At 43.1% G+C, this 15,118-nt stretch overlaps 1 protein-coding gene across 2 annotated transcripts in view; it reads right to left on the reverse strand.

Moving 5' to 3' along the window:
- Nucleotides 1-15,118, reverse strand: part of MBOAT2 (membrane bound O-acyltransferase domain containing 2) — a 154,051-nt gene that overhangs the window by 117,818 nt on the left and 21,115 nt on the right. For both annotated transcript variants that reach the window (XM_025148772.3, XM_025148771.3), the window contains exon 2: nucleotides 10,356-10,456. The gene's annotated coding sequence lies outside the window, so the exon portion shown is untranslated. The remainder of the gene's footprint in view (nucleotides 1-10,355; nucleotides 10,457-15,118) is intronic.

Here is a 15,118-nt window from a genome sequence, read left to right on the forward strand (position 1 = left end):
ACTGTGTAGTCTGGAGAAGAGGAGGCTCAGGGAAGACCTTATCACTCTACAGCTACCTAAAAGGAGGTTGTGGAAGGGTGTGGGTTGGCCTCTACTCCTTTGTAACTGTGATAGGATTGCAATTGGGCCGGAGGAATCCCAGGCGTATATACAGACTAAGAGGAGCAATCCTTGAGAGAAGAGCTACAAAGAAGGACCTGGGGGTCCTGACGGATGAAAAATATAACGTGAGCCAGCAGTGTGCTCTTGCAGCTCAGAAAGCAAATGGTATCCTGGACTACAACAGAAGAGGGGTGGCCAGGAGGGACAGGGAGGTGATTGTCCCTCTCTACTCTGCTCTGTGAGGCACCATCTGGAGTACTGTGTCCAGTTCTGGGGTCCTCAATGCAAGATAGACAGGGAGCTGTTGGAGAGGGTCCAGAGAAGGGCCACAAAGATGATCAGAGGGCTGGAGCACCTCCCCTGTGAAGACAGGCTGAGGGAGCTGGGCTTGTTCATCCGGGAGAAGAGAAGGCTGCGGGGTGACCTCATTGCAGCCTTCCAGTACCTAAAGGGAGCCTATAAACAGGAGGGGAGTCAACTCTTTACAAGGGTAGATAATGGCAGGACAAGGGGAAATGGCTTTAAGTTGAGGAAGGAAAGATTTAGGTTGGATATCAGGGGGAAGTACTTTACTATGAGAGTGATGAGGTGCTGGAACAGGCTGCCCAGAGAGGCTGTGGATACCCTGTCCCTGGAGGTGTTCAAGGCCAGGTTGGATGGGGCCCTGGGCAGCCTGGTCTAGTATTAGATACGGAGGTTTGTGGCCCTGCCTGCGGCAGAGAGGTTGGAGTTTCATGATACTTGAGGTCCCTTCCAACCCAAACCATTCTATGATTCTATGATGAGAGGGAATGGCCTCAAATTGTGCCAGAGGAGATTCAGGCTGGAGATTAGGAAAAGCTTCTCTGAAAGAGTGGTCAGGTGCTGGGATGGGCTGCCCAGGGAGCTGGTGGAGTCCTTCACCACCAACGTTCTGTTGACATGCACCACAATGTGCAGTTTATTGCTGAACTGTTTGCTATTTCTTAGTTTATTTTTAATCAGTTACTATTAAACATTTAAGCAAGGACAGACGCTGGGAGGAGGCTGGCCCTGGGCTGCAGGAAGAAGCCAATATTTTCACTGTAAGCTTAGTTTCTGCCCTCTAGCAGAAAAGCAGAATCCAGACTCCAGAATAAGGCACTAACATTTTATTGCTAATGTTTGGCTAGCTATGGATAATAGATTTAAACTGTTATAGTCCTAATGAGTTCACCACAGTAACTTAATTAAGCAATTGAACATGACAGGCAATGCATTGTAAGGGGATTATTGCATGCCTCCAGTAAAACAAAAAAACAAAAAGAAAGGGATTTCAGCTACCAAGAACCCTCTGAAAACAAATCTCCTGTCCACCTCGCTGAAACCAAAGAAAACAGAAAAGAATTTTATCTGCATAAGCCAGATACACATCACCAGCACCTTTCCAACAGAAGCTATAACATAGCTGTACTAGTAATGACTTCCAAGCTAAGACCTTACCTTCAGGTTTTTATTAGGTGGCATGACATCGATTAAGAGCAAATTACATGAATTAAAATTAAAAAAATGCCATTAATTACAAAGCCTTACATTTAGGTTTTGGAAAAGGAATTCAAAAATTGAAAAGTCAGAGCTAAGCCAAGAGGATCTGAAGCTACAGTTGTCTCTTGAGTTTTTGAGATCAGTATGCTGCTCACTGCATGGAGAAATAATAGACTTTGATTAAATCTGTTTCAGTCTGGAGCAGTGAAACAAAGAACAACACGGAGGGTATTGTGTTTCAGCTTGCAACTGCAGAAGGTTTAGGCTTTCTTTTTATCTGTGCTTTTCTACTTGAGCTCTGCTACAAGGCCTCACTGGACTGTACTCAGTCTTCAGTAGCAGAAGCGCACTGAAGTGTGCCTGCTGGATACCTGATTAGTGTCAGGTGCAGGTAGGAGTTAGGCACAAACATATTCATCTAACACGGACTGTATTGGCACTGCATAGTATTTGGAGGACTATTCAAAGACCAAACTACGAAATTCATTCTAAACTTCATCCCTACGTGCCATCCCTACACTTACCACTGACGTAAAACCTATCAAATATCCCCCTCACATCTTATTTTTGGTATCAGTGATAAATTGTGCCTTCACAGCAGCGTATGTGTCCATTGAAGAACAGCAGATCAAAAGATGAAGATGTCCAACTTATCCCAGAGTGAGTGAAACAGAAAAAGAGGAAAGTGAGAAAAGTGGAGCCTGTGAATAGGAAACTAAGCGGCCAAGATGAAGAAGATACCATTCCTATTTAGTTACACCTGAACAACCACTGATAGACAAACCAGTGCTGGTGAAGGAGAAGGAGAGCAGCCACAGTGCTTGGAGTCATCCTCATCTCACACAGCCCCTAGATGCTGCACAGGCATTCCAGCAACCCCACCATCAGAGTGAATGCTGACATTCCCATTTATTTTCCTTCCCTATTATATGTCTTAATCACATTAGGAACATACTGTGCTTTCTATGTTTAGATCTCTAATTACTTTACTCAGTAGGGTAAGTATAATCATCCTCATTTTCAACCACTGTGAGAAGATAAAACAATTTGCCCAACATCTCACAGCGATTCCTTTATATATATACGCTTTCATATCTATGGCAATCCTAATAATGCATTCCTCTTAGCAATATGTTGTAGCAGTGAGTCTCACGTTAGCTATGCCCCACACCTCACTATCAATGTCTCCCAGCAATCCCCACAAAAGACCTGTGCCCACCTTGCACCAGAGTGCTGCAGAGGGTGGGATGTGCCCAGTGGCTGGAACAAAGCTATCTGCCTCACTCTCTGCAAGGTGAATCACAAAAACTTTGGAATTTCCCCTGCTCACTCTGATAAGCCAGGAATAAAAACCCAGATGTGTGCTGACATTTAATTTCTCCCCGTTATTTGTTCTCAGAACAAATACATCATTGAACTTGTCTTCCTCGTGGACTGATAAAGTGGTGAATGTAGAAGTTAAGTAAGTTCACATTCCTTTTATACAGGTCTCTTTGGTTGAACTGTTCTTAAAGAAGAAGAGGCGCAAAGGAACCTTCAGAACAGTGTTTGGCCACCACCTCAGCAGTGCTACATGCGTTCTGTTCAGCACGGTCACTACACTGTGGCACACAAAACCCCCACTTCCATTCGGAGAGACTGACTTTTAAGAAGCTTTTCCATCAGAGCACACAATTTGGTCCGCGTGTCCTCTTTTGTATCCATTATTATCTCACAGTGTGGGCTATAAAACCAAGCTTCCTTCTGTGGTGCCAACTGGCATCTGTCACCACTCGCTCCTTATCGGCTACCTCTGCCAGATCCCAGCATTAAACGAGGCCATGCCACGCTATCGCTGGGATTAGACCTAATGCACTGAGTTCTCCCTGCCCTGTTTATTTTTATCAACTTATTTCAATTTCCAGTCTGGGCATCCGAGTTCCAGACATTCTGGGTGGTTTTCTGCTTCCCAGCTTTAATGAGCAGCACATCTGCGCAGACGCAGATCCTGACTGCTCTCCCCCCTCAGTCTGTGCGTTATGGGGAGGTGCAAAATCCTGCAGTGAGGGAGCAGCAGCCCTGCCAGGGTGACTTCCACACCACTGCCACGAGTGCCCAGGGGCTGGGAGGATGGGGGGACGTGGGGAAGGACAGCTGCCTGCCTCCAATTACACTCTGCTAATGCTCTGCAGCTCCCAGCTGGAAAACATGACTCCTGTTTCCTACCCTAGCTGTGTCTTTATTGGATACTGTGAGATAAAACGGACAAGCAGGTACCTGGATTTATAACTTCCTCCTCTAACATCTGATGACAAAAACTTTGTACGATCTATGGAGCAAAATCTGAATATTAGGTCAGATGCCAAGGCACACCAGCAAGGAGGTGGCCATGAGATAAACTGCTTGGTTCCCATGTGCGGAGGAAAGCAAACACCTCACTGCAGAGACGGAAAGCATCTGGTGGCTGCTGAATGCCAGTGCAGAGTGATCTCCACCCACTTCCATGAGTTCTGGACACATCCATACCGCCTCTTATTGGCTGCTTCTGACGGAAATACATTGCAGTGTTAGAACACATTTTCCTTCACAGCCACAGCAAATTTCCCCCCCGATTTCTCCCATTATGTCCTTTCTCACCACTGCACAGAATTCTTCAGCTTCTTTATTGTTCACACCTCCCCTAATATTTATTTGCTTGTTAAGCCCCTCAGTCCCTCTCCACATATTTTAGATTGAACCCCGTAAGTTTTTTGCTGTATTAACTCTCTGGTCTGAAAATAACACAAACATCAGGCTTACAATGAAGAAAACAAAAGTTGACAAAGTTGAGGAAAAAATGGAAACTAAGCAAGCTTCCAAGGTAAAATGTTGTGGAATTCTTCCACAAGCTGTTTTAGACAGCAAAAATATGCACAAGTCCAGAAAGCAGTAAGATTCATGGAGGAAAACCAGTCCCAGTGCTACGAAACAGAAAGGTACCTCCTCTGGGCAGCTCAGTTGCACACCTATAAGGATAGGAGGTGGATGGGGAAGAATCCCTGTCAGTTTCCTTGCTGCTACCCAAGCATCTTGCTTTGGCCATGGTCAGGCAGAGGCTGATGAACCAGAGGGATCTCTGGCCTGATTAAATGCATCAGCCCTTATATATTTTTCTTATCCATGCTGGTTGGGTGGATTACTGTTTGTTTGCTTCCATTTGTCTTCTGTATCAACCATAAACTGCACCCAGAGGACAAATGACCATGTTCATCATACCATTTCTGGGACTGAGGTCAGGGAAGGAGGTTGAGAAGAGCTCCTTGAGATATATGTCCTCACGCAGGTAAGTGTGCAGCGGGGGGATGGAGGCTGCTGAGCAGCCCAGTGTTTGCACAGCCCTGCCTACCGCGCCAGGTTGGTGCTGGAAGCAGTGGGCACAATCCAGCTCCATCGGCCACCGCAGCAGGGTGCCTTGCTCACTAAAGCCCAGGACAGTGCTCCTTACGAGCAAAATGTCAGCACCCTGCAGTGCAACACCGCTTATGGCCGCTGAGGAGCCCCGTGCTCCCAGTGTGAAGTTTGTCAGGATGAGCTCCAGGTCACTGGCTGAGGTTTCACTAATTGAAGCTTACACATTCAGGCCACTGCATCTTAGTTTCCTATTCATAGGCTCCACTTTTCTCACTTTCCTCTTTTTCTGTTTCACTCAGCTGTGATGCTTGGCTTGTATCATTCATGGCAGGAAGTAATGGAGGGTGGCCAGCAAAAGGTGAAACGGTTGATGGAGATTCACGGACACAAACAAGAATGGGTTTCAGTTTTCTGTTTTCTTATGAAGTAACAGACAACTACATTTACTTAGCTCAAGGAGGAGGAATTCAATATTGGATTTAACATCTTTAATTTTCCTCTGTAGAATAATAAAAACAAATCAGACTAATGATATTTCAAGGCAAAATAAAACAAAACAAAAATTCTACAACATTTGCTTGTCCCTGTAAGATTAAATGCAGTGATCTACTAATTAGAAATATCAAGCCCAAGCACTTGATATATACCACTCCCTGCTGGGACATAAATTGTCCAGAGCTGTCAGCCTTCAGCTCAATTCATTGTCACCTCTGGCATGAACAAGGCACTGCAGATTGTAGTCCTCACCAGGCATGTGTAGCCTACATTTCCCCACAGATCTTGAATCACAGACCCAATGTTTTGTTTAAATTCTTTGAGTTTTTTAGTCTTATACTTTTAGATAGTTTATGCCTATTTGTTTACAATATATCAAGTGTAGGATTCAGTGACCAATTATATGCTACTTTCATGAATGTATAATGCACTCTGTAATTGCCTAATTTGGACTAAGACAGTGATAAGCTTGCTTTTATCCATGCAATTTAGTCAACTTTTTGTGCTCTCTTTATACCTAGCAGCTTCAGTAAAGCAGCCCCTGCATTTGCTGTACCTGAGTCCCATCTCCTGAACATAAAGATCTGAGAACTGGAGAGGGTATGTAAGGCACAATCATAAGGAACAGACCTGGGCCTTTTAAACATGCTGTAGGGTTTCCAAAATAATCCAACATTTCCAGCAGATTGAAATATCTCCCTTTCTCCCTTGCTTGGGTAAAGTCAAAGCTTCATCGACTCTGAAAGTAAGATATCTTTGTTTCTTAATGATCATTGCCATAACTGACTCACTTACAAGCAAAAGCCAAAATAAATACTTTGTGCAGGTAGACTATTTTTTAAGGCAGGAATACTGCATATTTTTTAATTAAAGATATCCAGTGCTTTCTCCATCCTTTGACAATGAAAATCACATCCTTACTTGTACTTCACAGGTCTGCTCTTCTTCCTGGACTTCCCTCCAGGATATTGTGGTGTTTATCGTGCCTCTGTTCACCAGCAAATAAAGAGAAGGACTGGAGTTCAATTTTCCCTAAGCAATGAAATGTATCACTGAATGCTCCCAAGGACAAATGCTGCCAGCTGCAGACATTCCCCAGTGCACTTCACTCCTTTTATACCATACTTCACTTCCCCTTCCATCCCATAAAATATCTGGGGCAGACACCACACTCTGAACTCACTCATACCTGCTGGGAACAGTTTTCAAGAGCTCAGGAATAAATGAACCTTCTTCAGCTATTTGTCTTGTTAAGCCAAAGCCAGATTATATTAAATTACGTATTTGATTATATTCAAATCATCTTAGTACATGCATCTGCAGTATTCAGCAACTTATAAACATATGCTTATACAAATAGGTTCATGTGTGAGATATGTACAGTAGTTTTGGGGAATACCGAAGGACAGACATCCTGATGTGTGTTTGTACATGCAGGATCGGGGGCACAGCTTTCTGGAAAGTCATTTCTAGACAGGAAAACGATACACTACGTCTCACACTGTGACAGATCTCGTAGTAATACCAAAATCCTCAAGAAAGATCCTGTAAGAGTGTGACTCAGACCAGTCTCGACTGTCAGCATGAGTAAGGGATCAAATGCTCAGAAAAAAAAAGGGAGTATCAAAGCGAGGAGCCGCAGCTTCATTACTATTCTGTGGTACATGAAGCCAAACCCATCTGCCACCTGGCTGACATAAAGGTGGGCAATGCCAAATAAAGGGAAAAATACAGGTAAGGAAGGATGTGACATGGAGGACTACCTAAGGAATTAATGTGAATCTGACTTTGCCTTAAATCAGGTGAGCAGAGGTAAAACTAGCAAAAGAGAATAACTCATGAAGAATGTACTTGACTTGACATGTCCAACCTTTGCAGGGATTGGAGAAGTCCTGTTGGAGAAGTCCACAATCTTAGAATCATATACCAAACTTCATGTTCTTCTTTATTGTGCGTGTGAATTTAGCAGGTTTTCTATGTTATTTTGACTTGATAATTGAAAATTCTATTTCTGTGTCTAGTGTCATATGCTACCTTATGTGTTGTTCTAGCAGATAAACAGAAACTATTTTTAATCAAATCAGCACAGTGACATGAAGTCACCAGCTCCTCATGACTGAGGAATACTTTACTGATGTACGTGCAAAGGTATACAACATACATCAGGTGTTTCTCTACAGAAATCTCAAACAGAAATTGGTCTGAAATTCAACAGAAGTTGACCTGTTGGCATGCTGTATCCTTCAGGGTGTGCAGGTTAGGGAATCCCCTCAGCTAGGCCCATGAGATACTTCAGCTCTCCGGCACCAAAGGACAAACAGATGGACACACATGACTTCCCTTGACAACTGTGAGCAACCACATGAGACATTAGTGCTGTCTACTACAAAAATGTACAGCTACTGTTAATCATAGAATGGATCTCAGAAGGGTTTGAGCTGGAAGGGACCTCGCAGCCCACCCAGGCCCAAGCCCTGCCATGGGCTGGTTGTTCCCAGCCAGATCAGGCTGCCCAGGGCCCACCCAACCTCTGGCTGCCCAGGGCCCACCCAACCCGGTCTCCAGGGATGGGGCACCCACTGCTGCTCTGGGCAGCTGTGCCAGGGCCTCACCGCCCTCTGAGAATTCAGTGGGACTTGATCAGCCCTCGCAGGTCTCTGAGGGAGCCCTTTGGTTCTGGTGCTGCCCTGGCATAAACCAGCCGTTGGCCTCACTTATGCTGGTCCCTGAGGATGCTTGGGCAGGAGCATCTTTGCTGTTTTCTGCTCTCCACAACCCCTGCCTATCCGGCTTCATGACGCCCTCAGAGATGTGGAATTAAAGAGCTGTGCTCAGGCACCCGGCTTTCGAGGGGCAGGATCTCCCTCTGGAGGCCTTCAGCAGCAACTGCTTCTCCCGGGTTTCATAGGCCTGGGGGAGGAGAGCTTCGGTAGAGCCAAAACGCTACAACAAATCCAAAACTTCACACCCGACTGGATTTCCTTGCTTTTTGCTTTGCCTCGCAACCCTAAACCTTCTGTCTAGTGTGGATGTAACCTGTCAGCAGCTTCAAAAGCTCCTGGACATGTAGGGGCGCATATAGATACCCTTTGGAAAGGCAGGGAGAAGTAATCTGTATTGAGAATTTACTATCAACCTTTAATATAGTCAAGTATCATGCTAGATTAAATGTATTTCACTTTTCCTGAACTCCACGTTTCATTTTCGCTTCAAAACAACTAATTTTCCTCCGAGTCTCTTGAAATTGTGTTGACCACACATGGCAGTTCCCTGCAACAGGAATGAGCTCCACCTCACTGCACTGTGACACTTCTAAGGGATCTGCTCAGACTGAAATTGTAAGCAATTGTAGAAGCTGTCTGAAAAGATGTTCCAGGATGTCAGCACCTGTGAATGAATCTGTAAGAAGCTTCTGTGGACTTTCAGCCACTTTATTTGGCACAACGTTCAGGACTAAAGAAGAATTGGCCTTTCAAATTCTAGTGGTCAGCACACTGAATGCAAAGTAAGCAAAAAACAACTTTGAAGACCAGTTGGGTTTTTTGTTTTTGTTTTTGCATGTGTGTATTGTTAATTTTTTTTAATAATAAATAATAGGTCTTTATCAGACTGTGAAAGTATACGTAAATTTAAAAATAAATGATAAATATCAACTCACGATCTGAAGGGGAGATTGCAGTAAAAGTTCATGCATAGCCATAAATAAAATAGAAACTACTGCTTAAGCAGTAACAATAAGTCTCAGGTAGAAGTCAGTGGAAATGAAGGTGTTGGTGGCTTTGGAACCAAGAAGAAAGAGGAAGCAGAAGCATTTCTGCCCTCAAAAGGAGGCAGGCACAGACCGGGTCACTGCGAGGCGCTGCTGCCCCAGTTCTGTGAGCTGCGCTGGGAACAGAGCAGGGGTTATGCTGGGAGATGGACATACACGTATGTCTGATCCAACGTTCTTTCAACAACAAAAAGCGTTCTGCTTGAAGATTACACCACACTGAGTGGCTGCCGTACCTTCCTTGGGAAAGGCCCGGCTATTCATGCAGCTGCAGATGGCTTTGTGCTGGGTGTGGGAGCTCAGCAAGCATTCTGCAAGTTGCAATGGTTTGGCCAGCAAACTCTTCTTCATGTCTGATTTTGAGCTCTAAAGCTGGTCACTTTGGTTAAAGGGAACTTTAGACCTGTACAGGCAGCCCCATTTTCAAAACAGCAGCGCAGTGCTGGCACAGAGCATGGGAGGGAATATTTCACTCCTGCACTTGTATAGATGGCATTTTGTAAAGATGATGGCGAAGTCAGAAAAGCAAATAACCGTTGTTAGAGTCATTTATACACCTAGAAAACCATTACCAGTCCGTGCAATTTGTTCTAATTTCAGTGTTACAGACCTCACAGCAAGCCAGATGCAGACTAACAGGAAACACAGTTAAACAGTTTGAAGCAGGGCAGGAATCCTGGGGAGGGTTTTTGGGGGAGGAGGGTGAGCACACCTGTAGATCTCATTTTCTCTTCAAGGCTAAAATGACCACAGGTTTATTGCCTTTACTCTAAATTTCAAGATCCTACCCTTCAATCAGACCAGCCACTGCTTTTGAGAAGAAATAATTAAATTAGTAGCTGGTAGAAAAAGAAGAATGTACACATTCTGCCCTGAGCAGAGCATGCTGGCTGAAGGCAGTTGTCCCAAACCAGTGCCTCTGGAGAAAGCTATTGACCCCGCTGTACTTTGATCCCTTCTTTTTCCATCATGGATTAATATCATTAGAAGATAAATAACATTCCTAAGTAAACTTTTCAAATTAAAAAGCAAACAAACAAACAGTTTCCACGTTTGGTCACTAAGAACAGACCAGCAGAACTAACAGTGCAAATGGGAGAGGAGGAATGGCACTCACCCTATAACATCCATTAGCAGGGCATTTCTGAGGCTTTGATGCCTGTTCTAGGTAAAATCAATCTCAGTGCAGCATTTCTGATGTCACCAATCTCAGGAGACCTTGAATAAAAGAGAGAATATGTCCAAGTGTTGCTATGTGCATATACAAGGACAAATGTGCTATGTTCCTTTGTGGCCATGTTTTTCTCAGGGATTTCTGTTTTATTACTGATGAAAGCCCCTGGCTCTCCCCCGTACGCACACTACTAGATAGTACATCTATGGGGGATGTGGCTATGCAAATTGGGTTTAGCATGCTTAATTTGGTTTTGCTCTTTCCATACTTGCTAGGAAATCCCAAAGACATGTATATTAGGTTATAAGATATCCTTATATGATATGATATGATGGTTCTTCCCAGATGGTTTTGAAGAAGTGGAAAAGAACACAGAGACAAACAGTACTTCACTCCTTGAAGAACTGGGGAGATTATAATCCTTGCAGATTATTTAAAAATTAAAGTAGAGGAAGGCTGTTCTTTTGTGATCAGCGACTTTGGAACTACAAAACAAACCAGCACTCAAATAAATGAGTTTAAGGGATTTTAAACACAGCAAAGGCATTCCCATGGTCAACTGCTGCCAAAACACAGTCCTGCAGCCCTGCTCTCCTTCCCACCTGCTGTCACACAATGCCCTTGTACTGATGCTTGCTGGATTCTACCACAAGCTGGTTCAAAAATCAGAGCTGACAGAGCACCCTGCCAACCAGAAAATGCAAGCCACGTTTTGTCAGCTTAGCATCCTTGCGCTATGTAGTCAGAAAAACGCCAGTGCAAGGGAGAACGTGGGATCATGTGTCTACAGTATGGGATGGGAGAAAGTCAAGGTGTCCATTCTAGTTGTAGTCACTGCCTCTGCTAACCTGGATCACCAAATTGAAAGCTACACCTTTCTGCCTTCCGTTTCCCTTCAGTGATTGATTTTTGCATAGGCTTTCCCCATTGGATAAAGAATCATTTAATGTTTGTGTCTATGGTTAAAGTCCTCTTCAGTCAGTTTAAGCCACCTTTCTTCCCAGTAAGATTAAGGACTGCTTTGTGTTTTGCAGACCATAGACTTTCTTTCTACATCTGGCTTTCTTCATCAACAGAAGAACATTAGCTGCCATCAGAGGACTTGGAGAATTTTGATATACACTTCCTTCCAGCATCCCACAAATGACAGAAGACAAGTACCGTTTGGACATTCAATTACTCCTTCCACCTGCTCTTCAGTCCTCTAAAGTACATTGATAAGGTGTGCCACCAATAATACTGAAGATCTTTGTTGGAAATGGATCTCTAATATATCCTTATTTACCACCGCAAATTACAATTATTAGCAAATTACCAATATATCATCAAAGCAGACCAAATGTAAAATTTTCTGTATTGCTGTCTTCAACAGTTGTAACAAAGCTGCATATATCCTTCAGAAGGGCAAGGGCATACCATAGGGACAGCTCCAGATTTGTTTATCAGCATTAAGAGTTTGGAGGAAAACATTCTGAATAATAACTGATTGATGATATGACAACTGTACTTGTGCAAGTACTTTGTTCCCACAAGCTCTGTCTTTAACCACATCCCAGCACAACATTAGCAGTGTCTGTCTTTTCCCTTATTATTGAAGTTCAGTCACTCTTCCCATTTGTACAGCCATCACAGAATTCATAATCAATCCCATGGAAAGGAAAAATGCCTTCTGCTATAAGTAAATTCTCCCTCTGCTCTGAAAGCATCATAATAAATCAATCAACATTCTGAAATTTGTTCAAATGACTACAATTCTTACAGCTTAAAATCTGGTAATGGTCCTTCAAATTCAAAGGATATAAACAATAATAAGAAATAATTTAAAGGAATGGTAAGAGGAAGACAAAGAAAACTCTGGAACAAATAGTGACGTAATATAAACTTCTAGCAACAGCAAAGCAGAGTCTGTATGTTAACAAGGGAGCAAACTACACTGCCTTTCTCCTGGTGTATCTTGTTGAGTGTTGCAAGGATGAAGGTCCCTGACTCCTGCAAAACTTCCACTGGAGACATTAATTGTGTAAGGACCTAAGGCGCATCTGCCAGACCTCAGCTTTAAACAAAGAAATCAAGTGATGGGCAGCAGACAAATACTGTAGAAACCTGAGGCGGATCTGCCATCAAATTTTCCTGTAGACAGAGTGATCAGAAACGAACCTTCACATAAAATGTTAACCAAGATTGGTCTCTTTTCCTTAGTTTGAGAGTTAAGCCCTAGGAAGGTAAACATCTGTCAAGGGACTTGTGATAAAATCCTCAGAATTAGCACAGCGTGGAAATACAGCATATTGGCTACATGGTGCAGTGAAGATGGAAAACTCGAGTGCAAGAACTAAAAGTAATTCCACACACAATATGGCAGTCATTTCAACATTAAAGAATTCTGGGTCACAGACATTCTTGTTTGTGCTGATTCATCCCCACATCACATCATGTCTGACTCTTTTCTTCCCAATTAAAGAAAATCCAATCTTATTATCTGATTGTTTTTCTGGCAAGGACGCTGTGTTTTCCTCTTGAGCTTCTTAAAAAGAGATGCAGATTCTTTAACAGCTGGACATCCAACAGAAATGATCTCATCCTTTAAATCTGCAGCATCAAAACAAGACAGAAAAAAACCTTTGAGTGCAATGAATAGTTTTGACAAAAGGTCCTACATAGGAAATAGGACACAGAATTGTTCTGGGAATCTTTAATACGCGTCTCTCAGAGGAAAACTGAACTAACTTTTGGAGAAGGATGAAGCAGACTTACAATTTTCTTGTGGCTGTACTGTAACTAAAGTTATTCTTGCCAGGCTAATTTATACTCACTAAAAGCTTCTGCTTTCCTGTTTGGCTACATGAGGAATTTGACAGCAGAATGGAAGGTTTTCCAGTGTCCTGGGCGATTCTTGCTCTCTCTACCCATCACTGAAACCATTCCTTGCATTAGTGTGGTTTTCAACTGCACTTTATATCTGAAAGCAGAGCTCTGAACAGTTGATAAAATAGATTTCAAAGCATTGTGAATAATGCTCCAGGCAGAGCAATAAATCATCACGCCAATAAAAGGTAAAAAAAAAAACCAAACCAAACTTCTGTATTTCTAAGAAACTCAGATTGTAGAATTGTTGTGTATTTTAGGCACTCTGGCAAGTACTTCCCTTCCACTTGATTAACTCTGCACTATCCCTCACGTTGTCCTGACAAATCAGCTATTTTCAGGGTCTGTGCAAATCTCTTCGTGTCTCCACAAGATCTGCCAAAGAAGCAGAGAAAAGGTATCTGCATGACTTCCTGATAAGCCCCCAGCTCCTGCTTCCTAAATGGCACCATTTAGCACAAAAGCATTAGGTGATTTTTGGAAGCAAGATAACTAATCTAGTTTGCTTTCCTCGGGAGTTTTAGGGGGTTTCTTTTGTTCGTTTTGGGTGCTGCTTTGTTTCTTTGATTCTGTTTGTTTCCGTAGCTTGTAAGTTTAAATAAATGTTGGAGGTATGCTGGAACAAACTAGAGACAATTGTGAATACAAAGGATGTTCCCCAGTTTCTCACATTTACTTGAAAAGTATTTATACCTCTTTACATCTGCCTGCACACACAAGAACACACTGTAATAACCAACAGGATACTTTGGTGTCTAAAGAACTGCAAGGGGCTTTAGAAAGAGCTATGTCCTTCGTGTGGCAGCCACTGGCAGCAGCAGCCAGGCACGGCCAAACTGCAGCTGGTGGTCCTGGTTAATGCAAGTCTGAGTCCTTGGAAATCCCCACAAACAGCATCAGATAAACTCAGTAGGATGGGTCAGCCACAAAGGTTACTTACTGCACTACATTCTGCCTGAAGCTCTCTCCTTTCCTGATATCCTAACAGTTACCCAGGCTATCAACTGGGGTGTAAGGGCCTTTGCTTTTTGTCCTGGGAGAGGGAGGTTAGGGAAGGAGGAGCAGGAAAGTCAAGAACTGCAGCTGTGTGATGAGCACTACTGCCACTTAAGTCACACATCCAGCAAGCTGTGCTTTCAATATTCCTTTGTCCCAAATGTCAGAGGACGTTGTTCCAGATGGACAGCAAACCAGCTGTCCCACGTACTCATTTCAGGGTCAGACTGCCTTGTGAGCTGCTGTCGCAGGCTCAGGATGATTGGGGATTGAGCTCTACAAATATCAATCTTTTATGTCTTCCCCATTCACCTGACAGTTTCCTTGACGAGCTGACAAAGTTGCTTGAAAATAAAGCAGCTATGCTCACACGCAGATGCTGATCAGGCCATAAACAATTAGAAGTGGTCAAAATCACAGACAGAGTTTTTTATTATTCTGCCCTGAATTGGGACAAAATGAAGAGTTTTTTCTGAAGTGAAAAATTCTACAATATTCAAATTGTTAGCATAAATGTAAAAGTTCTAGGAAAGCACTGTAACGCTGAAATGAAGCATTTCTTTCTTTATCACATTAACCTTTCAAGGAGGCAGAACAAAACAATATTCTGATTTTTTTCTTTTTGTAATTTTCCACTGCAAATATTAACTCATGGGTAGGAGAGCAGCAAAACATTTTGGTTTTACAGAGGCAGCAGTTTACATGAGAAAGCATTCTGTAACAGAATTTTTAATTGCCTCAGCAGGTTTTGTTTTAAATCATACTGAAGTGGACAAAATGGGAACTGTGAAAACAGTTACCCAGTGAGACGTGCCTTTTGCTCAGCGCACCATCCTTCTTTTAAC

Source organism: Gallus gallus, chromosome 3, assembly GCF_016699485.2.
Source record: "Gallus gallus isolate bGalGal1 chromosome 3, bGalGal1.mat.broiler.GRCg7b, whole genome shotgun sequence".
NCBI classification, from domain to species: domain Eukaryota; kingdom Metazoa; phylum Chordata; class Aves; order Galliformes; family Phasianidae; genus Gallus; species Gallus gallus.